Source organism: Zalophus californianus, chromosome 8 (genome assembly GCF_009762305.2).
Source record: "Zalophus californianus isolate mZalCal1 chromosome 8, mZalCal1.pri.v2, whole genome shotgun sequence".
NCBI classification, from domain to species: Eukaryota; Metazoa; Chordata; class Mammalia; order Carnivora; family Otariidae; genus Zalophus; species Zalophus californianus.
In genome coordinates this window covers 115399197-115424203 of record NC_045602.1, presented here as the reverse complement: position 1 = coordinate 115424203, position 25007 = coordinate 115399197, and the positions used below count along the sequence as shown (strand labels likewise).

Sequence of the window (25007 nt, the reverse complement as noted above, 5' to 3'; positions counted from 1 at the left end):
CACGCCCCTCCAAGAGAATACAACTTGAGAAGGGGGTCAGGAAGAGGTCCCTCCCTAACTAAAGGTTCCAAAAGGCCTCTCTGTACACCTTAAGGCCCCAGAAGGCAGGTTAAGGCTTCTCTTCTGGGCAACAGGGCCCCAGGGCCCAATACTGAAGAAACCTCTACTTACTGCTCACTGCTCTGTCTCTGATGTAACCTCCACATCCTGTGGCTACCCTATTCCAAATAAGGCTGCAGAAGGCTGTGCCATGGTAGTGCATGTATCCCCATTTTCCAGCCTATCTTAGAAGTAAGGGACTCTGAGGAACAGAGAGAGGGAGGCCTAACCCCTCTCAAGACAGGGCTTGCCCTAAGTTAAAACAGCACTAGGGAATTATTAGCTTTGGATTTCTGCTTGCCTGTGTAGCCCTGGGTCCTGAATTCCACCTCTACTAGCTGTGTGAACTTGGGAAGGTACTTCACTTCCCTGAGTTCGCTGAAGGTTCCCCAACTGTAAAATGGGGTAAAAATCCCTGCTCTGCCCACTTGCAATGCAGGCTGTTGTGAGGGTCAAAGGAGATAACATATGGGAGTGTACCCTTTTACATGAGATGTGCTTCATAAATAGGGACAGGAATATTGCCTGGATGGACTGCTGCTGCAGGTCTTCCCAGACAGAGGGGCCTGGACAGGAAGCCAGTCGGCTGGAAGCAGGGGGTACATGGTGCACAACTTGGCACTGCAGCCAAGTACTGTGCCCCTCAGGTGTAAGGACAGTTGATTAAAATCCTTTCACGTGGAATCAATATTTTGCTCATTACAACAATCTTTCTCCTTGGAAATCCTGAATGCCACCTCTCACGGCCCCACAAAATCTTGATCCTGCAGACAGCATATGCATTGACATATCATTGACATATATATGTTTTTCTAATTGCCTACATTCAGGCAGAAGGGAAGAAAGCTGACCTCTCTCCAGGGTGCCGATCTAAATGCATCTTAGAGCTCACTCTGAGCATGACCCCACAGTGCCATATGTTTGGCCCAAAGGGGACCACTGAAAATGATGTCACAGTCATAGCCACTCTTGCCTTTGTCCCTCTGGTAACAACTTAACTCCACAAACATTACTAAGCATCTGTCTCTAGAGTGATACAGCAAGTGTGTTCCTGCCACCCCGTTTAAGATCTTCAGTGCCTTCCCACCACCAAGATTCAAGTCCAACTCCTTTAATGTGGCTTAGAAGCCCCTTCATGAGTTAAGGCTATCAAATCCATACACAACAATACTCTAAGGGGTTATAAGTCAGACGCACTTTACAAATGAGTAAACCCCAGTTCAGACAGGCAAAGTCAGTTGCCCATGGTCATACAGTGAGCAAGTCGACATGAACTGGGTTCTTCTGAAGGGCTGGGTATCAGATTCCAAAGACCTTTTCTTGGACAAGGCTGTATGAGACAAGTGTGGGGACAGGGCATCATTTGGCTCAGACAAACCCTTCCTTTCGGGGAGCTGCCTAGACACTGCCCCTTGCTGGAGGCTGCTAATCTGACCTCTTCCACCCTCACAGCTGCATCATTAATAAACCTAGCATAATGACCAAAATGTTCATTTGCATGTAATATGGCACACATTTGCATACCTAAGCTCAAGAGGTGCTGATGCCAGGAGCATCAAATAAAAGCCAACAAATGACCCACAACTGGGGCGGGGGGGGGGGGGGGGGGGGGGGCGGGGAGTCCAAGAAAGCAAGCATAACCAATACCTAAGGAACTTCTAGTCAGTTCAAATGATCATGACAGAAGCAGCTACGGTCTTTTCCCCCGTCATCATCTTAGAAAGAATTAACTAACCCTTTTGGTCCCTTTTCCCCTCAAAAGAGACATTACAGTGAAGAAGTTTCTACACTCCAATAGCTGGTAAAAAAAAAAAAAAGTTTACCCAAAACTTTAATAGAGGTCTCAGCTGTGGGAGCAAAAGCATGGGTAATGGAACAGAAAAGACCAGGATTTAAATCCAGATCAATCACTTACTTATTAGCCGTGTAACCCTGGATAAGTCATGAAACTCTCCAGAGTCAATGTTCTCTAGTAGGCATATACTCCCCCCCATATACTGAATCATCCATCCCCTCATTCACATAGTAAACCAAGGCCTGCTAATGTGGCCTCCTAAAGATTTTTAGATTGTAGCCCTGTCTCCACTCTTACCACCACTCCCCAAATTCACCCTCCACACAGTCACTGGGATAAAATCACCATATCACTCCTCTGCTTAAAACTGGAATTAAAGCTTTGCTTTATTATTTCAAAATTCTTAGCCAATAATTTGGGTATTTGTACTATTTAGTGTGTTTATTTTTTGAAATTACCATAAGAAATCACCTAAACCCCTACTCCTCTCTAGGATGGAACTCCTGTCAGCATCTTGGTTTAGTTACTTCCAGTGTTTTTCCTTTTGCATTGTATTTGGATTACATAGTTAAATCATTTATCCAATTCTGTAGCCTAATTTTTCAGTTAACATCATAACATATATTATATAGGTTATAACATATTTGTCTTCATTGCTGCATAGTTTTCAATAAGCCCCATTTTTTAGAACTACTGTTTTTAATAACTCACAGTTTTCTGAGTGAACTTATTATAGTTTAGACTAGTTGTCAGGTGGTCATTTATGCTTCTCCCAATTTCTCATGATTATAAATAACATCTAAGGTAAAGTTTATTCTATATATTTGATTATTTCCTTAGGACAGATTCCCAGAAGTAGAATTACTGTGTCAAAATGTATGAACATTTTAAGGCTCTTGAGATACACTGCCTAATTGCTTTCCAAAAATGCTGTACCAATTTACACTGCTATCACCAATGAATGCCACTTTCTTTTTTTCTCAAGATTTTATTTATTTGAGAGAGAGAGAAAGAGAGAGAGAGCAAGAGAGCATGAGGGGGGTGAGGGGCAGAGGGAGAAGCAGACTTCCCACTGAGCAGGGAGTCGGACTTGTGGCTCGATCCCAGGACCCTGAGATCAGGACCGGAGCCGAAGGCACACACTTAACCGACTGAGCCACCCAGGTGCCCTGTGAATGCCACTTTCAAGGCAACCTCACCAGAACTGTGTATTACAATGCCGGGGGAGTGGAGGGAGTGGGGGTTAATTAGGAGGAAAAAGGCAAATCCTCATTGTTGTTTTCATGAATATGTGAAGATAATAGTGTCCTGTGTTTATTAGTTTTTGAGTCTATAAATTTTGAGTTTTAAATGTCACAAATAAGTTATTATAGGTTCCTAGGCAGAGGGATAATATGCTGAAAAAGTTATTTATCTGCTCATTTATCAGAAAATCATTTATTGGGGCACCTGGGTGGCTCAGTCGTTAAGCGTCTGCCTTCGGCTCAGGTCATGATCCCAGGGTCCTGGGACTGAGCCCCGTATCGGGCTCCCTGCTCAGCTGGAAACCTGCTTCTCCCTCTCCCACTCCCACTCCCCCTGCTTGTGTTCCCTCTCTCGCTGTGTCTCTCTCTGTCAAATAAATAAATAAAATCTTAAAAAAAAAAGAAAATCATTTATTGAGCACGTATTACTGCCAGACACTGTACAAAATATAGACATGAACAAAGTACCATCTCTGCCCTGGAGGAACTCACAGTCCAGTGGTAGCAAAAACCAGAACTTTTATTTCATCTTGAAAGGGCTATGACAGGAAAACTTAGAAACTCAAAGGACAGGAGAGAAGAGAGAGGAGGAAGTCAGAAAGACTCAACAAGAAGTTCCGATCCTGTCCAGAGGAATGAGGTGAAGTTAGTCCACATACAAATGAGAGGGAGAACATTTAGGAAAAAAGAACATGAGCAAAGCTGTGGAAGCTAAACAGAGTTTCCACATGCAGGGAACAATAATATGTCCTGTAGTTTGGCTGGAATGCAAGGAAAGCAGAGGGCCTGGCAGAGGCCAGATCAGAAAGAGCCTTGCGGACCGCTGAAGAACCTGGACTTCATGGAAGCCATGACCCACTCCTACGTCACACGGAGGACAGTGCTCAGTAAGGAGGCACTCCTAAGTCCCTACAGCTCTTGAGAGTCTGAACCACACAAGTCAACTCCCTGATCATCCCATCAGTGTTGACTCCTTTTTGTCTCATGTTATCAGTCTTCTCTCACCAAGCACCATAAAACTTTTGGGGTACTTTTCACATCACCTAGCATACAGATATATGGCAGGAACTCCAATAATGCTCGTGGATCAATTAACTAGAGTTACCTCATGCAATAATACACACAACTCATAGTGCCCTTGCTGCCCTGGCATAGCCCCTGCCAATCTCAGCAGATGCTCCAACACTGCCTCTCTTGGCAGATGTCCTGCCTCAGAAAGCTACCTCCCCCTTCTTGCTCATTCTGCCAAGTAAAAAAATGTGCCTGGGTACAAGAAGCTATAAAGTATGTGATAACTAAGGAGCACAAAGGGTGGCGGCGGGGGGGAAGGCCTGAGGGACATAAATCCTTCCCCATTGTATATTCCTCAAAAGCCAAGGACTCCCTCAGCTCTGCCAGCAGTTTTGGAACACCACCACCTCCCGCCTCATAAAAATAAAATAGGTTTTTCCAATTGAGCATGTTAAAAGTCTCCTTTGAGTAGCTACTGACCTTTCTCTAAGGTATTACCTACTTTCTACATTAATAACAGCTGCTTTAATGATGACAAGGATATTAATAGGATGATTATTTCAACAATTAATATAATAGTAAGTCATTCTTACCCTGCTAGTTGTGGTATGAGTCATGGGCAGTGGGATCTGATGTGCTGGCTAATATCCACCTTCCAAGACTGTATTAAAATGGTCTGTTTCTGCATTATCTCCTTTCCTACACTGACTGTGAATTCCTGATGGCAGGGACCACACTCTTTTCATCTACACATCCCCTCTGCCTTTTAGGATAGGCCCTGGCCCAGAGTGGGAGCTCAGGGAGTATCTGCTGAAATGAACTCCATGTACCACTGCCCCTGCCACCCCCACCGTCCATGCCTCGTAAAGCAGCAGGCTGCACAGGGAACACAGACAAGAGAGACTCGCGAGAGAGAGAAAGGAGGCATTGCCGCAGGGGCCTACTTCACCCCAACATGTAGGACAGTCTGTTTGATAAAGTAATAAATGGTCATTATGATTTATTAATTGATTATGTGACGATGCACTGCTAAGTATTTTACTTCCCATTCTTACAAGGCTTTAAGGTAAGAATTATAGGAAGGTCACAAGAACCCTTTCTGAGGCCCTTTCAGAAGAATGACTGGCGTCAGACAACCTGTGTTCACATCCCAGCTTTGCCATAGATCAGCGCTATGATCCTGGGTAAATGACTTCCTCATTTGTAAATGGAAGTAGTATTACAGTATCTTCCCCATAAGGTTTTTGTGAGAATTCAATGAGATAATGTATAAAGTTCAGCATTCAGGAATTTCCTAAATTAAAGTACTATTGGCCCCACTGTTCCAAATATCACACTCTTACCGTTGAGTAAGCTTAAGAAAGAGATTGCTTCATCAGTAAAGCAGGACCAGAGCCAATTTCTGATTTGGTGACGGAGGCTAGGGCAAGAAGGAGTTCTCTGAGCACAAATCCACTGATGTGATGCCCCTGATGAAAACTCTTCAGAAAAGCCTTTGTTTCCCATCCCCCAGGCAGACCCAGTCACTCCCTCCTCTGGAACCCAGTATCCTCTACAGATCTCTACATTTGTGGCACTTTTGTATTCACACTCCTGCCTCTCTCCAGGAGACTCTGAACTCCTTGAAGACAGAGAGATTTTCATTAATCTTCACAATCCAAGCCTCTGGCGCTACCCTGGAAGCCAGTAGTTGCTAGGAGAATTTCTGCTACCAAACAGGTGAAAGAATCCTAGGTGAGTGCTGTTTCAGTAAACGGTTTCCCAGTGTTCCTGACCGGGCAGCTCCTTAAAAGTAAACTGTACAGTTGGTGTTCATGAGATGAGCCCAAGTTCCTCACCCATCAGCATGGCAGAAAAACAGTTAAGACAGTGATGGGAGATAAAACAAAGGAGAGACAGAGCAAGAAGCAGGGGGCCACTGTGTCTTTGTTCAGTAGAATACACAGGGAGCAGAGGCTCTAAAGAGAGGTTGAGGGGCGCCTGGCTGGCTCAGTCAGTACAGCAACTAACTCTGAATCTCAGGGTTGTGAGTCTGAGCCCCACATTAGGTGTAGAGATTAATTTAAGAAAGAGAGAGAGAGGTTGAAGCTGCAGCCCAGAAACTACTGATTCTGGGCTTTCTGTGGGGAAAGACGTACAAGGTCCTCATCAAGCAGAGAGCAGCAAAGGCTGGAAACCTCCATCCCTGTCAGCAGTCAACACAGTGAGGGAGACCCAGCCCTCCCTCTCCGAATTGACCCTGAGTAAGCCCAACCACTGGGTCCCACCATCCTGGCTTTTGGAAAGAACACTGATCAAAGAGTTTGAAGATGTGAAGTTCATGCCTGAGAATATACTAACTTTCCATCTAATAAATATTTCTTGAGGATCGACTATGTCAGGCTTGCACTAGGGACCTGTAGTACAACCATGAATATATCACTAATTTGCTGTCAAACCTTGGACAAGTCACTATCCCTTCTCTGAATCTTAGTGTCCTCACATACAGGTGGAAGATAACCTCTGTCATAGGAATTGTTTTGAGTATCAGATGTGCTGTGAAAAGTCTACTGTACAATTTTGCAAATGCAAAGGTGATGTTTTTAACTAGATCTGAACTAGAAGACTTAGCAAAATGCAAGGATAGCGCCCACTAAATGTCAAGGACAACTCCTTCTGCCAGGGTCTAGATAGAAACCCAGCAGATTTCTACCTGCTGAATTCTGTAGTGGAGACTGCGATGGAGGAACACAAATTTGACACATTCTCTTCAAACCCCTCTCGGGATCCTCCCCGTAGTTACTGGTGTCAGAGTGTTCATCACTGACAGCTCCACTGTGAGCCTCTCGAATGAGCCCCTGGATACAATGGAAACTTCTTAAAGCAAGAACAGACTTAAAACCTTTTGGATTAGAGGAACCTTTCCAGACACTAAGCTAATGACCAAACCCCTGGTCCTTCAACTGTTTGGAAACATTTGTTGGCTATTAAGCCTGTTGTTCCCTAATCTTTCTGTTTACTGGGATAAACACATCAAAACCGAAAGCTTTATGCTCTAACAATACTCTGATTAGTGGTTTGCAGAATCCTCTGTAATTTTATGATTTGTTGGCCAGAAGAGGAAGAATGGTGGAGTACCAACAGTAGTGTGGCCCAAGAGGGAGTCAGGCATCCTGAACTTCAGACTTGATTCCACTGTGGAGTGGCTCTGGAAACTTGGTTACAGACCTCAATTACCTGATCCAGAAAATAGAGGACCTGGATCAGCTCAGTGATGCATGAACTATTCCACAGAAGATCAGTGTTCCTCAAGATGTTAAGAGTTCCTCACAAAATTTCCTCAAAAAATTTGACTCTGAAGTCAAATACAAATAGGAAAGTTGGCATACTCCATTCTCCCCACAACACACTGCTCTACCCAGAGTCACGTGCACACTAAGCCCTGAGAAGTCAGCAGGAGAGAAATGTACTTTGCATTATTCGGTCTGACTTCTCCCAGCTTATTAACATCTCCTCTGAGAAAGACACTCTAGGACACACCTCTGGGGTCCCTATCCACTCTAACCCACTGTGATTTGTATCAGAAGTACTTAGCCAGTGTGCCCCAGCACCCCTGCTTCCAACTAATTCAGTTCTCTCAGCCCAGGGAGGCACTTAAATGATACCTTGGTTAATAGAAATGTATTACATATTGCTCACTTTACTGTGAGTACTAATTTTCAAAGACTCAGAATGCAAGAACTTAAAACAATGAAATGGAAAACCTGCAGTTACTGAGCTTCTAATACTTGTTCTATACCCTGTTGGCATTTTTCATTCATTATACCATTTAATCCTTAGATAACCGTAAGACATAAATATTGTTATCCTCCTATTACAGAGAAGGAAACTGAGGCTTGGAGAGGCTAAGTAACTTGCCTGGTTATGCAGCTAGCAAGTGGTGAGCACCAGATTTCAAACCCAGGACTATTGCTCTCTCAAGTTTTGGTTTGTTTAGGACTCTGCCACCATGACTATCAGTCACTAAACTTCCCTGGTCTCAACTATCAAGTGGGAATGCTAATCCTTGCACTGCTTCCCTCACAACGTTTCTCTAAGACTCAAAGGCAGTAATATGCATGAAAGAGCTCTGTAATGTATAAAGATATGAATATGAAGGGCATGTGAAACACTGTGAATAAATGCTGATATTTCCTTGCATGACTTATAAGGTACCTGAGGTTATTATACACTTTCCATCATGGAAGTCAACTGTCCCAATCTCCGTCACTCACCACCCCACAGCGCTCCTTAAAATTTTCCAGTTAAGATTTTGGATAAAGAAATATTAATAATAATAGTAATAATAATAAAATTTAAAAATGAAAAATAAATAGACTGGATAAATAGGAAACATGTTAATTCCTCAGCATCGACTACTAGTCTGTCAAAGTCACATTAAGCAGCCAATCTATGTAAGGAATCAGGAGTAAAAAACAGCAGGGTAGGTAGGAGCCTGGTAAGAGGCCTGTAGACAAAAGAGATGCCAGAATGGCTGTGGGATGAGACTCCTTAACCTCATTTTGGAACATTCCTGGGAAAAATAGGTCCAAAGGGTCATTTGGGACAGCAGGTCCTAGAAGCCTTTGTATGAAATATATCCAGGAGACCAACAAGTATGTGGTGTATGGGGGGGGCGGGGTGAAGGGAGATGGGATCTTCACTTTGGGTTGGCCGGCTTCACCTAGTTCTAGGGTAGAAAAATACCTTGGCGGGGACTTAGGCACAGAAAGAGCAGTATACGGGTGTAGGGCTCTCAACTCGTCCTCTAGCCCTGCCTGGGATCACACCCTCATGATACACATTGCTATGGCCATCTGCTCCCTCAAGCTTCTGGCAGACTAAGGCCAAAACCAACAGCAAAGCATTCTTGAAACTAGGCCTTGGCTGGGGACAGAGAAGTAAATAATACAAGTCCCTGCTCTTAAGGAAAGCACTGGACCAAGATATTTTGAGCCTAACCAGGGGCTCTCTTGTATAGCAAAGTCTCTGATTCATGGGGTATATTCAAGAATTGTACGAACTGAATCAAAGGAGCCTACTTTCTATGATTTAAGAGTACCTGTTTAGTGTCAGGAGCCCTGGATTCCAGTCCTCGACCTGGCATGAATAATTCAGTGAACGCTTAACTTCTGTGGACCTCAGTTTACCCATCTGTACAGAAGGCTCTGTCTACCCCCATAAGGTGGTATGTGTGGCCAATTAGATACACACTCTGTAAATGGCATGACATGGAATAGCAGGAACTGAAGGAGCACTGGGACATATGGTCTTAAAAATTCAGAGCCCAATCTGGGAAAGACCTGAAATAAGCTCCCTTTCTTTCTCCCCAACCAACTTAGGTCTGCCTTTCTCACACTGGAGATGTTCTTTGCCTTTCCAGTGATGGAAGAGGGAAATGTGCCACACAAGTAGGGGATAGAAAGGTTGCCATCTTTCTACTTTCAAAAGTTTATTCGGATCTACCGTACTTGGATTTATAATCCTAGCTTTTGTTAAACAAAAGCTGTGAGACCATGAACAGGCCGCAATACCTATTTTAGTTTCCTCATCTGTAAATCAGGGGGGAGTTTCCGAAGTGATGACTATAGTTATGATAATTAACGATGGAAAAGTATTTTGTAACCCACAAAATGCCACACAAATGCCAGTTATTACAAAGCTGTCTTCCCATCAGCTCATGAGCCACACAGAACAGTGGTTATCACCAGGTGACAGGTGAGATAATCAAAGCCCAGAGAAAATATGACAGTAACATTCAGCTCTACTCCAACTTCCTCCAGCAGAGGAATAAATTCCTTTGATTTACTATTATAATATTATATAATAAATTCCTTTGATTTATTATAGGCGTTGTTCATTAGTTTGTTTTCCTCATTAAACCGACATATCTCTGAGGCAGGGAACTAGATACATCTTATGCATTTTCATACATCCATGCTCAGCGTGGCACACCTAAAAGATGTTAAGTAAATGTTACCTGAATGATGACCAACATTGGTAGCAGAAACACATCCAAAACCCAGGATGCCTAGTCTAGGGTTCTTATAACCAAAGAGAAGTGGCCTAAACCTCATAGATTTGACTCGTCTCAACTTCTCCTCTCTTCCTCAATTCCCCCACTCTACTAAGACTCAACCTTCCATTCCTGGCAAGTCTTTTGGCCTCTGTATGTGCTGGTCTCCCGGCCTTAAACACTCCTCATCGGCTTCTTTGCTGAGCTAATTCCTATTCACCCCTCAGATTTGGAGGCCTTTCTAATCTAACACTGGGTCAGGTATTCCCTCTCCTCCCATGACTGTTTTGTTTATCACACAACCTGGCACACAGATGTGTCAAAAATATCTCCTAAACGCAAATACTTGAATGAATGAAATACTGGATCTGGAAATCCAAAGGAGTTGCAGGGAAAGACTCCTGGCCTCGAAGTCGGGAAGCCTGACTCTTAATTCTAGCTCTATCACTACTGTGCTCAGTGATCTTGGGTAAGCCCCAGTCCTTCTTTGGATGATCCATCAGTGAGCTGTTATTATCTATTAATCATCTCAAAAGGTCCTTTCAGCACCGACAGCATACCAGTCTTAGACACATGCTAAGTCTAGGGGTGCGGAACTTCAGAGGCCAACTGTGTGCTCCATAACATGGGAAGCCCAACATCCCCACTCCACAAGCAGACTAGGCTGTCAGCAGCCTCCCAGCCCGTTGGTTTACTTAATTCCTCCTGACGAAGTGCCAAGAATAAATCGTAGGTGAGCAGCAGAGCATTTTAATGAGTCCAGAGCCTAATGAATCTTTTCCTTCCTGTGTCAATTAGAATTTCAAAGCTAGGATCCCCAAGGACCAATTTATTGGGAACAGAGAGAAGCCTTTTTGTTCATCAGCTGCCACCTGAGCTACCTGCCCTGGTCCTCTATGTCTGCTATGTAACAATTCTGCTTACTCAGATATACCACCTGGGGAGACAGAGACTAGCCTGAGAGGCTCTTTCTTGCCCATTATTTCTGGGGCCAGAACTTGAGGAAGGAAAGGAGGAATCCAGGGCATTTCTGTGGGGGTGGGGAGGTGGTCAGAGAATCAAAGCAGCCTTGACTTTAATGCCACCTCCTAAAGATACTGGTCTTCACAGAGCTAATCGCAACAGATCAACCTGCCGTTTGCTCAGTAAGTATCAGGTATTGTGTGACACCTATTTAGCTAAGTATTCTGAATCCTCACAACCCCAAAAGTGTATCAATAGCACTATCTTACAGACAGGGAAACTGAGGCTCTGAGAGGTAAACTAAGAATTAGACTAAAAAACACAATTAGTAATTGGTAGACAAGGATTTTAACTCACATCTATGTGATTCCAAAGACTGGGCTCTTTCTATCAAACCACAGCAGCCTTTTCCAGGGGGCTAACACAAGGTCAGGGGCTGATGTCATGAATGACAGAAATGGTCTGTGGGCAGCCACAGCCATGCTGGGACATTTGCCACCACACACTGTCTTTTGCCCAGGCACAAGCAAGGGTGGCTAGGCATTGCTGGTCCTCTCATTCAATGGAGCTGGCAATCCCCTTATTCTCAGAACATAATCCAAGGAGAGTCACCATCAACACTATACCAAGGCTCCTACCCTAGAAATCTTTCGATTTATTTGATTTGAGAGGAGTTACCAATCCCTGATCTAATGGCTCCCAGGCACCCAGTTCTCTGCCTCCCCATCTGGTCCTCTCCAAGTCATAAGTCATATAGGGCCAGCCCAATTACTACTGCTCAGTCATCAACACATTTTCCAAGGTGAGCAGGTAAGCATGTCAGGTTTCCAAATGGTTACAGGAGGAAATATTAAGGCACTGGTGGGAAAAACATTTAAGAGTGAGGTCAAGAGTCATCCTTTACACAGCTAGGAAACAGCAACACTAGAACATAGGTACACATTGAATCCTAACCTGACATCTATCTACACACGTAAAAAGAATACAAGTAGAAAAAATGAAATTAATGCTTTCTACAATTTTTTAACTTTGAGAAAATTGTAGACTCATGTGCCGTAATTATTTTTTTAAAAGTACTTAGCACAGTGCTTGGCACACAGAAAACTCCTCTAAGTGTTAGCTATTAGATAATTAGAAAAAAGGGAGAGCATCCAGGATGAACCATAGAGGAAGAGTAAGTTTCTCTTTATAGAAGCCTTGAGGTATACACATAGAATACCATAAATAATCTTTCCAATGACTCCATTAAGCAGGTATTAACAACCCCCATTTTATAGATAAGAAAATTGCTCTCAAGGGTCAAGTAACTTATCCAAGATTACTTTGTCCCAGTATGTGCCAAAGCTGGGATTCAAATCCAGGTATAGCCAACTCCAAACCCTATACCCTTTCCACATTGCTTCTCTGGAGATAAGACTGGGGCTGGACTTCAAAGACAAGCCTGGATATAGACTGGAGGATAAGAGCAGGCTGCTTATTCAAGTGTGGGGACTTCATGAATATGAGTGCAGAATTTAGCAACATGCTATCTTTGCAAAGCATAGTAGTTCAAAGACACTGGCCAGAACAATAAATTCACATGACAAAGACCAAATAAAAAAGCTAAAGTAAGAGCACACAGCAGAGAACCATTAAATGCTAGCTGCTCTTGCCAACTACATGGGTCACAACTTGATTCCCTTTTGATGGACACTAAGAAAGGGAGGCAGCATGCAGAAAATAAAAAGCCAGAGACCGGGTGGCAAAGGAAATCAAGCTCTGCAACTAACTAGATAGGTGGCCTTAGGCAAATGACCTGCCTTCTCCGGGTTTCTAATATCAGGGGGTTGAAATAAGAGAGTGTCCAAGGACCTCTCTAGCTTTGACCTTCCAGAAAGCAAGCCATTACCAGGTCATGTGTGCAAAGGTGAGTCTGGGAAATGCTAATTATGTGATAAAGAAAAGTAGCCTGAAATGAAACACCACAATGGTGTGACAGGAGCCCCGGGCACAAGAGGAAAGAGAGCGGAGTGAGGGAGGGGAGAAGGGATTAAATGAGATTCAAGTTAATCTTGGGTCAAAGCCAGAAGATAGGAGGGAGGCAAAGGCAGGGAAGCTGAACCAGGGCGGTAGCTGATAACTTGCTGTATGGCCCTGGCTATTGATTACTCAGCCTCATTTTCTCACAGGCCAAATGCACCTCAGGGCCCTATGTTCTAGCCTCAGCTGCTCCCTCTCCAACCTGATCTCCTGCTTCTTTCCCCTTAAGGGTGCTGCTCCAGCCATACTGTCTGCCTTCTAGTTTTTCTACAAACATGCTCTTACCTTGGGGACTTTTCACTTGCTCTTCTATCAGCTGAAAATGATCTTCCTCAGAAAGGGGTTCCCGGCCATTTTTTAACCCTTTACTCCTGCTTATCTTTCTTTGTAACACATACAAAATGATAGAATAACTAATGATTTACTCAGTTTCTGTCTCCCCCACTACAACAAGTTCCATGAAGGCAGTCTGTTTTGTTCACTTGTTCACTACCATATCCCAGCTCCACGAGTAGTATCAGGCATTTGCTGAATAGAGAACTGAATGAATGAATGGATGAACTGGTCTCGAAAGTTCATTCCAATTCTAGCATGCAATGATTAACATATGGGCCTGGGAACTGGAGAACATCTCAGAAGTTCAAGCCCAAGTAAGCTTAGGTCTAACCTGTCCTTCTGGCTCCATTTTTAACGTTCACTTTGCCTCAGTGGATCTTCACAAATTATCTCCAAATGTAATACACACACACTAACACACAGCTACACACATGCACAAGTAGACAAATACATATCACTTAATTCAAAGATAATTATCACATGCTATGTATGAAACACAACACACACAGTATTTCCTTAACCTGGAATATCAGACCTTACACAATTTAGCCAACTTACTGTTAACCTTAACCCTAACCACACTCTATTCCTGAAATCCTCTACTCTGGCTACACTGGACCGTTTACACCCTTCTCTGAGACATACACATAAAGCTTCTGTGTCTTTGTCCTCACTAGTCTCACTGCTTAGGAGCTGCAGACTCCCCTTCACAATTACCAAATACTTCTTTCACAACTGTCAAATACCTCATCTTTAAAGTCCAACTCCAATATCACCTTCTGTGAAGCCTCCCTTAGTGTCCCCCTCCTCCATCTTCCCAAAGCACTCCACAGTAACATCTCCACAAGTATATGCTTCCATTATACTGATGTCACTGTAGTCTACTTATTTTACCTGCCGGTCATCTTTAATCAACTATGGGCTCCAAAGGCCTTGACCATGCGTTTGCCTTCTCCATATCCCTAAGGACCTATATCCCTGTGCCTGCCACAAATATTTATCAAATTGGGTGTTAACATGGCACCACAACTAAGAACACTTCCTAACCTTCTTTGGTAGACTCCATCAGGCAGTTCTGCCTTCATACTGTCCAAAAGTTGGCTTCCCTAATATTTCTACCCACAAAGGAGTACGAACTCCTTTGGAATAAAGAGCCTGAGGAAGAAGGGGATAGAGAAGCAGCGGAAAGTTTGCAGAGCCCTGAATGACAGCCTAAGGAGATTGGATTTATTCTACTAGAGGTTTTAGGAGCAGGAAGTAATAAGAATAAGAAATGTATTTTAAAACCTATGGAGAGAGAAAGGAGGTTACACTTCAGGAGCAGAGACTGGAGGTGGGGAGAGGAGTTAATTGACAATTAAAATAGTCCTGGTGAGAGAGGATTAAAATTTGGCCTTGGGTGGTAGCAATAAGGAGAAGATGGGCAACATGTTCAGAGACAAAACCACATAATCAAAGCAGTTACTTACTTCACCGGAATAGAACTCTGTGCTCAAAACTAACTTCCTCCAGATGGAACTATGTAACTTCTTTACATCCAAGATGGCCCTGAGGGAAACCAGAAGCAAGGAAAAAGCCTCCTTGGCCAGAGAAAGAAGCAAATCTAGGAACAGCAAAGGCCAAGCTCCAAGCCAGTGAGTAGAACTGTAGGAGATAGCTCAAGATCTTGCTGATGACTGCTACCACAAGCTTCAGCACGGAATGCTGAAGCTTCTGGTAGCAGTCATCAGCAAGCAGGTCTGTGCCCTGAGCAGAAAGGTGCCTTCCTGGGTTGGGACAGCTCTAGCTGGTTTTAATACATACAAGAGGCTCTGATAATTTTCAGTGGTGGTAGGTTAAGGAAAATTATCCAAAACTTAGAAATAAGGCAAAAAGGCAAAAAGATGACTGGGTGACCTTTTAAAGTCATGTTAGAACATTTTTTAATACACATCTCAGAGTCATCTGATGCTCATCTGATACTTCTGGAGAATAGAATTTTGTTTGACTTACCATTGAACAAATGGTTAGAGCCCAAATGTTTTGAAAACTGCAACGTTAGAGGTTAATGTGTAGAAAACCAAGACGGTGATGCACTTCTAAGCAGAGGAGATAAGGCCAAGGTTTACATTTTCATTAGGACATTAATCAATTTTGAATCTAACTTAGCAATCTAATTTCAGCAATCCTTTTTTCCACTAACAACATGAAATCCAGTTTCTCAGCTCTTCTCTTTCTGGTTTCCATACTCATGAATCAAACAAAACTTGACACATGCTCACCGTATGTATGAGAATTATGCCCTGACAAAGTACAAACTCCCATAGGCCTGCCTACCTCAAAAGAACCAGATGCAAGGAGGCACAAGAAGCCTGACATCCAGGCACCGGATGTTAGTCAAGTGGAACAGGTGGTCACTTAGGAAAGGACATAAAGCTCAGTGTAGTAGAAAGGGCACCAGGCTGAGAGTCAGGAGACCTGCCACTGTGTGACCCTGGGCATATTACTTATTGCCCCTTACTGGGCCTCAATTTCACAATTATAAAGGGTTTCTCTGTAAACTTGATGTCTGTTAGTTAAGGTCTCTTCTCACTCTGACATCTTAAAATTCCATCATTTTATGGCAAATGATCCTGGGGAAAATGCAGAGCCAAAAATATATCCTCTTACCCTATTCCTAAAAAATCTATCATTAGAAGGGGGTCTCATTAAGAAGCCCCAGCAGTTGAGTAGCAATGGGTGAGGAAGGGGACAAATAGCAAAAGGCTCAGAAAAGGGCAGAGACTAAAAGTGTCTGAAGACTGGGTGGGACCCAAGACCAGGGACAGAACCCTTTCAGGAAGGGCTCAGACTTACTGGCTTTATCAAGACTAAGGATTTGGATTCTAGCTACTGGCTCTGTCACATAAAGGCAGGTGCCTTCAGTTTCCTGATAGTAAGATCTCTGCAAGTCAAGTGCTTTGTAACTGAAAAGCGAGTACAGATCGGACAACCTACTAGAACAACCTTCCTCCTAAATCTCGTGTGTATGTCTCTTCTGCCAGGCCCCTGAAGGAGGCCTATCAAACTTGAGATGTACAGACCCTCTCTCTTCCTTCCCTGCATTTCAGAGTTGCTGTTACAAATGCTTAAAATATTCCCTCATTCAATTCCAAAAATGACAAGTACACTTTTTTTTAAAATTTTATTTATTTGCGAGAGAGAGAATGAGAGACAGAGAACATGAGAGGGGGGGAGGGTCCGAGGGAGAAGCAGAGTCCCCGCTGAGCAGGGAGCCCGATGCAGGGCTCGATCCCGGGACTCCAGGATCGTGACCTGAGCCGAAGGCAGTGGCTTAACCAACTGAGCCACCCAGGCGCCCCATGACAAGTACACTCTTTACGAGGGATGTAGTGTTCCATGTTGGAGATGGAAATCTGGCCCCTTGCTTAGTGCTTGGATCTCTGGGCCACACACCTGGGTCCTGGAGAAGCTGGTGTGAGGCAGGCAGAGAAGAAACTCACGGGAAAATGGCACTGAAAGCATGGAAGATATTCCCATTATGCTAAAGCCACTAAATGCCTATTCCTGGGCACTCCTGAATAGTCTATCCTCAGGGAAGGCTAAGGCCAGAGAGGCAGTATAGTACTCAGGGAAGAACTTACTACAGAATCTATCCTGAGTCCAAACCCAGCTCTTTCACAGACTATGTGACCTCAAGCAAATTCATGTACTTCCTTGAGCCTCAGCTTTTCCCTCTGGAGCTATTAATAACTTAATGAATTACAAAGATTAAGGGAGATAATTTAAAGTACCTATCACAGTATTTGGCACATAGTAGACACCTCAATAAATGTTACTCCCATCAAGGGGGAAAGGGCAAATAGCAAAAGACGACTGAATGTGATTCTCATGACAGGTAGGGAGGACTTGGGGACAAACCCCAGTCAGCAGCAGATCAGAGCCACGAATTGCTCAGAATGGGAATGGACTGATTTGGAGAGTCTGATGTGCTATTCTAAGAGCATCTGGATCCTGTACCAGCCAAAGCAAATCAAAGAGAAGTGCTTATGGAGCGCTTGTTCCTAAAACAAGTGCGGGCTGTGTTATTGACACACGCCACAGGGGAATTGAGAAGGCTGTTGGCGAATATGTTAAGAAAGCTGACATGCTTTCAGTTCTAATTTCTCCTACAACATACACATGAGTACAACTGACCTTGGCTCTAGAGAAGAAAACTCTGGACAGAGACACAAGAGACCTAGGTTCTAGTCTGACCTGAACCCTGAGCAGGTGGCTTTATCTCTCTGTCCTCAGCTTTTTCTTTCCTCCTCCAAATAAAGGTAATTCTCTTGCGCCTCCTACTCTATTGTCACTCTGTCATCATTTTCAGATGATGATACTATGGCTCTGTAAGATTAAGCTGGTACTGGTAGGAATTTGAATTCAAAGTCGGCTGTCAAAGCCTGTAGTCTTTCTACTCTGCTGCATTACCTCCCAATGTTAAATGAGGGGTTAGACCAGGTGGACCAAGGCATTCCTCAACTTGAAAATTTATGATTCTTAGAGGCCTGAAACAGTGCTTTCAAGGGCATTCTAAATACTCTAGGGCTAGACAAAGCTTGGCTTGTTAAGGCTTCACATATAAATGAAATCCTCACCACCACAGAGAGCCAGAAGAAAGTGAACAATGAAATTTCAGAGAGCCCTAAAGAAGCCCTTGGAGAATACATCACCTAATTCGTTTTACAGATGGGGATATGAAGGCTACAGAAAGAGAAACAGCTTGACTGGGAACACCAAGATAGAGTTAGGCAATGGAGCACAAACTGGGTCCTATGCCTCATGGTCTCTCTCATACTAGGTATCTACTCAGTCTCCAACCTTCTGGGCCATTCTGATCTGCTCTGCTATTTCTTTTCCAAATGCTGGGTGACAAGCAGGTCACTGCCCCTGAAGCAGACTCCCAGACACTTCCAACACCTGCTCATTGCAGATAATGGCTCTTTCTCTCTAACTGTCCTTGCTGTAGCCTTGAACAGGACTGAAAGTGAGGATTCTTTGACCCCCTCGACTTTTTGTTTCATCTTGACTTTGATGCCTTTGAACCACAGAGACCCATGTGCCTTTAGAGGCACAAAACTAGAAGGGACATCAGCAATTACAGGTCAACTTTCTACCTCATTCCTTCTTTTTAGAGCAGAAGAAACAGAGGCCCTGAGGTATTAAATGCTTTCCGAAGATGGAGTTAGGAAAACAGTGTTAAGAGCCTGGGTCAGGATCTTCACCTTCCATTATAATCTGACACTGAACACATGGTATCAGAATTTATTTCAGTCACTAGTGACTGAACACCAATCCAGCCCAGGCATGTTTTTCTTCATCTCCTATTAGCATCCCAAAAACCATACAGGCATTTTTGTTCCCCATTTTGCAGATGAGGAAACTACAGCTCAGAAGTACACAGGAAAGGTGTATACTGTAGGTAACTTTTGTCTCCTGCCCTATGTACTTAGTGCAGTAACTCTTGACATATTATCCTAACTGGGAAGATGGGAGGGGGGGGGAGGCCCTGAGGGAAGGGGAGCAGTGAAGATTCAGACAATACAAAATGACAAATTAATTCAAAAGCAATTTCTGCTTTGGTGTTAACATGGGTCTTCTGTAGGACAGTTTTGTTATTTTTCTGTATCTGCCCCATTAAATCGTAAATCCCCTCAATTCATGCCGTACTCATCTCAGGGTTCCAACACCATAGTTGCTGATAGACCTTGGTTTCCTGATCTCTTATTTCCCAGTTTCACAGCTTGGATTTTTGATCTCTTGGCCTTATTCTTAGGCTCAGGACCCTGCCTCTCTGCCACATCCTTAGAACTGCCTTCTAGCTCATCTGACCTACAGGACCTGTCAGTCCCTCTGCTGTCTGGCTGCTGCCCCAGTGAGACAGAAAGATCTTCTTTAGTTTCAATGAAAACTAGAGAAGGAAGGAGGGAGACACAGGCCCAATATAGCCCAGAGCCCTTTACATACTATTCCTTCCCCATCAAGTGAGCTGGACCTTATTGCTTTCCTGTGACAGCAACCCTCAAGAAAGCCGGCTGTTTCTGGAACCAGAGTAATAGAATGTGGGCAAAATTCCTGGGTGGGAAAAGAACAGGGACAGCTGCTTCTTATATGAGTTACTCTGGAGGCCTCCCTCAGATTTTCTCCACTAATTCTCTAGGAGCCCTCTGATTATTACACTGGCAGACAAAGAACCTCCTGTGCCTTACTAAGCTACAAAGTCCATTTTGGTCAGACATTCATCCCACACCTTGAAGGATAATAATGCACTGCTACTGCTCCTGGACCTTCTCAGACTCTGTCCCTGGTCCCTATTGCCAGAATTACTAACATGAATAGTCCCTTATATTTGTATAGTATCTAACAGCTTTATACAACACTTAGTTGACATGTGCCTGACACACCTTTATAGAAGTTGTTACTCTTTGTTTATAGATGAGGGAACTAAAGACCACATGTAAGTAACCAACGAGCCCAGGCATTGCTCAGAGCTCTTCCACCTCAATGTTACCTAAGGGATCTGCATTTAAGCCTTATTTCTTTAGCAGAATTAAATTTCTGCTTAGAATCTCAGTCATTAACTGGCAATAGAGGTATTCTGCAAGGTCTCGAAAGCCATCTTGAAGCCTCTGAAGTCTGTGAGGTGCGCAGCTACCTCTGCCAACTCTGTGTCTCGACAAAATCTCCTCAGAAGCCGGGGAAGCTCTGGCTTTCTGTGTGTCACCTGCCCTCCTCCTACATGAAGTTCAGGCCTGACCCAAATCCTGACTTGGGACGGGCAGCACTAAGGCTGCCCAGCACTAGGGGTCTAGCCCTAGCCCCCTCCCTCCCAGTGGGTAACATATACAATGCAGACAACTTGTCCACCCCATTGTTTCTGAGTTAGGCCCTCTCAGAAGCTCTACATACTGAAGACCATTCGTTTGGGCTGCAAAGCACCTTAAAAAACAAAACAAAACAAAAAACCCTAAGTCTTAAGAAATTAGAAAGAGAAGAGCAAACCAGCCCCTAAGGAAGTTGAAGTTAGGAAATAATAAAGATTACAGAAAGAAATTAGTGGAATAGAAAAAGAACAGAACCAAACGTTGGTTCTTTGAAAAGATCAACAAAATTGGCAAACATCAAGACTGACCAAGAAAAAGAGAAAATACAAATTACCAAAACCAGGAATGAAAAAGGGGATACCCACTACTGATCTTACAGAAGTTAAAAGGATTATAAAGGAATACTATGAGCAACTTTTATATTTATATGTATGTATGTATGTATTTAAGATTGTATTTATTCAGTTGAGAGAGAGACAGAACACAAGCAGGGGGTTAGGAAAAGGGAGAAGGAGCAGCAGACTCCCTCCTGAGCCAGGAGCCAGATGCAGGGCTCGATCCCAGTATCTGGAGATCATTACCTGAGCCGAAGGCAGACACTTACTTAACCATCTGAGCCACCAAGGCACCCCCATGAACGACTTTAAACCTAGAAACTAGTCAATTTAGATGAAATGAAAACATTTCAAGAAAGGCACAAATTATCAAACATGACTCAGAAAGAAACAGAAAATCTGAGTAGACCTACAACAAGCAAAAAAAAAAAAAAACCCAAGAAACAAAAATTAAATTAATAATTAAAAACCTTCCAATAGAGAAAGCCCAGGCCCACACTGGCCTCCCTGATAAATTGTATCACACAATCAAAAAGGAAGTAAGACCTACCCTTCACAAACTCTTCCAGAAAACAGAGGAGGGGGAAACACTCTCCAATTCAATCTATGAGGCCAGTTATTACTATGATACCAAAATCAAAGACCTCACAAAAAAAAAATATTCCTCATTAACAAAGATGCAAAAATATTCACCAAAATAGCAATGCAAATCCAACACCATTTAAAAAGGATCATACACTCTGACCAAGTGGGATTTACTCTGGAGTACAAGGTTGTTTGATAACCAAAAATCAATGTAGTGCCATGTTAGTAGAATAAAGGACAAAAAACACACAATCTACAAAACCCAACATCCATCCATAGTAAAACCTCTCAGTAAATTAGGAATAGAAGGGAACTCAGCCTGATAAAAGTCATCTACAGAAAACTCTATAGCTAATACCATACTTCATAGTAAAAGACTGAACACTTTCTTCCTAAAATTGGGAACAAGGTAAGAGTGTCTGCTCTCACCAATTCTATTCAACATTGTGCTGGAGGTCTTAACTGGTGCAATGAGGCACAGGGATATTTTTTTTTTTTTTTAACTGGATGTCAGATTATATCACTCCTCTACTCAAAACAATTTAACAGCTTCCTGTTTCACGCAGAATAAAGCCCTGCATGATCTGGGGTCCCTGTCTACCCTTATGACTTCTCCATACTCCACTCGCCCTCTTGCTCACTCCACTTCCAGCCACCTGGCTTCCTTTTGCTCCTCAAACACAATAAGCATGCAACGGTTTCAGGGTCTCTGAACTTGAACTCTATGCCTGGAATGTTATTCCCCAAGATACACACAGAGCTCACTACTTCAGATCCTGCATATCTCTGCACAGATCTATTTTCTCATAGAGGCCTTTTTTCATTGCTAAGTCCCTCTCTGTTCCCTTACCCTGCTTTATTTTTCTTCATACATAGACATTTGTCTATCTGTTTTCCTCCACTAGAATCTGAACTACAAAAGAGAAAACTATCTTCTTCACTGCTGTATTTCAAAGCTGTTCCTGGCACATGGTTGACAATAATACTCACTGAACGAATGTCTTAAATAATAAAGTTTTATACAGGAGAATGAATAAAAAGAAGGCAGGGAGGGCGCCTGGGTGGCTCAGTCGTTAAGTGTCTGCCTTCGGCTCAGGTCATGATCCCAGGGTCCTGGGATCGAGCCCCACATTGGGCTCCCCGCTCTGCGGGAAGCCTGCTTCTCCCTCTCCCACTCCCCCTGCTGTGTTCCTGCTCTTGCTATGTCTCTCTCTGTCAAATAAATAAATAAAATCTTCAAAAAAAAAAAAAAAAAAAAGGCAGGGGGAAACCAGTGGCTCAAGAGGCTGAGAAAGACCAGGGTTTCAGGTCTTTATATATAGGAAAGAGCCTATAGGCTAGGATAGGATAATAGAAAAAACTTGGTTGTCTAGAGCTGGATTCTTCTGGGTTCTAAGCTTAGCTCTTCCAATCACTGCCTGTTTGTCTCTCTCGAAGCCTCAGTAATTTCTAAAATGAGAATATCACCACCTACCTCCCAAGCTGCTATGAAAATGAAATCAACTTATGTAGAGCATTCAGTATAGCATCTGATAATATAGTAGACATTATAAATAATTTAGCGTTTTCTGATACCCCCGGTCTCAAGAGGAACCTAGAACTACCTTAAATATTAACAACTCTACTTCACTGAAGCACACAGATGTCTGCCCCTAAAGTGAATGGCCTCCATACTCATTTTAACTTGTCTTTCTTACCATTCTTCTTTCATCCTTCCCTTACTGTTAGCTCTCAGCTCTCACCTCTTGCTGCTGTTAATATAGCAGCTCCTCCTCCCTTTTTGATATGCTGCTTTCAATCTTATGGGGGTTTAGAAACCAGATTGCTAAACCTGTTACAACAACATATAAAAATAGGAATAAATTAGTGCTGTGCAAGGGCTTAAGGATGACAATGTTTTGCTTCCTTCTTTTTAGTTGAAATTTGTTTTTAGTAGAAACTTGAGTATGTTGGATAAATAAGCAAGATACTTTTTTACATGGAATCATTCATATTTTGAAACAATCAATGATGGAACTTCTTCAGAGGGCAGCTGGTACAAAAACAGTAAGGTCCAAGCTGGGCACCCAGGCCATGGGAAAGCCAGAAGCTACAGAACTTAGGTTAACCAGACAGTAAGAGGTGGCAGCAAGAGCCTGGAGATTCAGAGTAGGAGGGAAGGTTGGCTAATGCGGATTCCAAGAGCACCAGGTTGGGGACAGAGCCCTCTGTACACCTTCAGGAAGAAGGAAGAACATAAATGTCACTGTTAGAGAATGTAAAGAGAGTGGCCTATATCACTGGCCAAGGGCAAGAGAGAGATGGTGGGAAAACTGGACGGCCATGGCGCCTGACAAGATTATGAGGCCATAGTATAAGTGCCTTTTCCACTAGCAGTTGGGAGGGTGAGGGGTGGGGATGGGCAGGGTACTTAAGGCCAAAATAGGAACAGCCTTCCTCTTCTGAGAGGACAGTAGGAAACAAGGCAAGATCTATGTGGAATTAGTCAGTGAGTGGAGACACATGCTGGGGATGGACCCTTGAAAAGTGCTTTAATATCTGTGCTAGCAGTGGCCTTGGAGCCAGGCAGTGTGAGTGCATTTAAACCTGCACTCTGCAACCCACCTGCTGCAAATCATGCTGCCTATGCTGCCTGGCTTTGTTTCTGTGCCTTGGAGTCCCTTCCCTTGTGGAAAGATTGAGCTTCAGGTAGAATCTGCACAAGAAGAGGAAGAAAAGGGCATGGAAGAAGATTTACAGCACAAATTTCCAAAGGAAAACCTTCCCTTTTCCCTTTGGGGAGTGGAGTAGCAAACAGGTCAGGGACTAAGGTGCCAGGGATACTTATAATGCTTTCTTCTCACTTTCTCTCATTTCAGTCATGGTGCTTTACAATTCACAGAGCTTTCCAACACGCATTTCTCATTTGATTCTCTGCAACATCCTGCAGGCTGGTATACATACAATAGACATGTGGGGGTGCGGGGAAGCATTCCAATTTTATAAATAGGGGAGGGGAGATTGTCCAAGGACAAATGTTGAGAAAGAAGATAAAAACCCAGGTTTCCCAACCCCAATCCAGCTGTCTAGGTCCCTATCTCTGCTGGCCCGAGTGTTTACAGTATCTCATGTGTTACAGGTGTTTTCTTCTCCTCCTAGTTATATTGAGCCTGGGCCTCTAACTGCTAGAGAAGATTCTATTAGCCTCTTGGCTCCCTCACTAGAAACACCATTGCCTCAGAAAGGACCCCCAACTCCTGCCTGCCCTGCTGGGTCCCTCAAATAACTAGACCTCCTTCCTGAATCCCTAAGGAGGTCTGTCTTCTTGAACTTTATAAGAAAACTCAGGATCCCAGGGAGAATAGCAGTCCAAGGAAAGCCTGCCAAGCCAGGGAGAGCAATGGTATTTAAAATAGACTGACCGGGTCTAACATCAGCTTTAAAGATTCTCAGATGCAAACCTCAGGCAAATTATTTGTGCTTCCGGAGCTTCAATTCCCTCATCCATAAAATGGGGTTTTGTCTAGATTAAATGAGACCCATAACACAATTGGTTCTTAATGTGTTGACCTCCCTTCCCATCTCACTACCTGTGGTTTTCTAAGTTTCCCCTGACTTCCCTTTCACACGACCCCAGCTCTTTCACTCCAACCTCACCACCATTCATAATCACATTTTCCAGGACTGATTAAAACTAGTTTCTGAAGTTGACCTAGGGGCTTGGTAGGTCACAGTCAAGACTGCAATCAGGAAAGTTTCTAA

The 25007-nt window shown here is 43.5% G+C and overlaps 1 protein-coding gene across 16 annotated transcripts in view; it reads right to left on the bottom strand.

Moving 5' to 3' along the window:
* The window catches only part of RALY (RALY heterogeneous nuclear ribonucleoprotein), a 79409-nt gene that overhangs the window by 19444 nt on the left and 34958 nt on the right, over positions 1–25007 (bottom strand). Inside the window, exon 3 of one of the 16 annotated variants that reach the window (XM_027622102.1) lies at positions 23871–23961. The exons of the other annotated variants lie outside the window; for them this stretch is intronic. The gene's annotated coding sequence lies outside the window, so the exon portion shown is untranslated. The remainder of the gene's footprint in view (positions 1–23870; positions 23962–25007) is intronic. 16 annotated transcript variants of the gene reach the window in all.